At 34.6% G+C, this 263-nt stretch overlaps 1 protein-coding gene across 1 annotated transcript in view; it reads right to left on the bottom strand.

Annotated features, from left to right (window-relative positions):
• LOC119589515 (synaptotagmin-1-like) overlaps nucleotides 1–263 on the bottom strand; it is a 71,270-nt gene that overhangs the window by 14,072 nt on the left and 56,935 nt on the right. The gene's annotated exons all lie outside the window — the stretch shown is intronic.

Below are 263 nucleotides of genomic sequence, written 5' to 3'. Positions count from 1 at the left end.
CTACATCGCCTTTTGCTCTCCCCTATTCCTCATTCGTAAATTTAGTTCCCATTTTGCTTCATAATTTCGATAATCTACTTCTATTTTTGAACTGATTGCTTCCCTGCTAGCACTATAACTATGACGTTAAAAGCTGCGATCATGTGAATAAAACCTTTTTTTTTATTACCTTTACTACCAGATAATCCTTAAACAAAGTCCTTGAAAAAATATATAGAGAAAGAAGGGGGGGGGGGGTATAATTCTATATATTAGCATCTTGG

Source organism: Penaeus monodon, chromosome 25 (assembly GCF_015228065.2).
Source record: "Penaeus monodon isolate SGIC_2016 chromosome 25, NSTDA_Pmon_1, whole genome shotgun sequence".
NCBI lineage: Eukaryota > Metazoa > Arthropoda > Malacostraca > Decapoda > Penaeidae > Penaeus > Penaeus monodon.
Note: the sequence above shows the minus strand (reverse complement) of the source record. Positions and strands in the feature narration are given on the sequence as shown.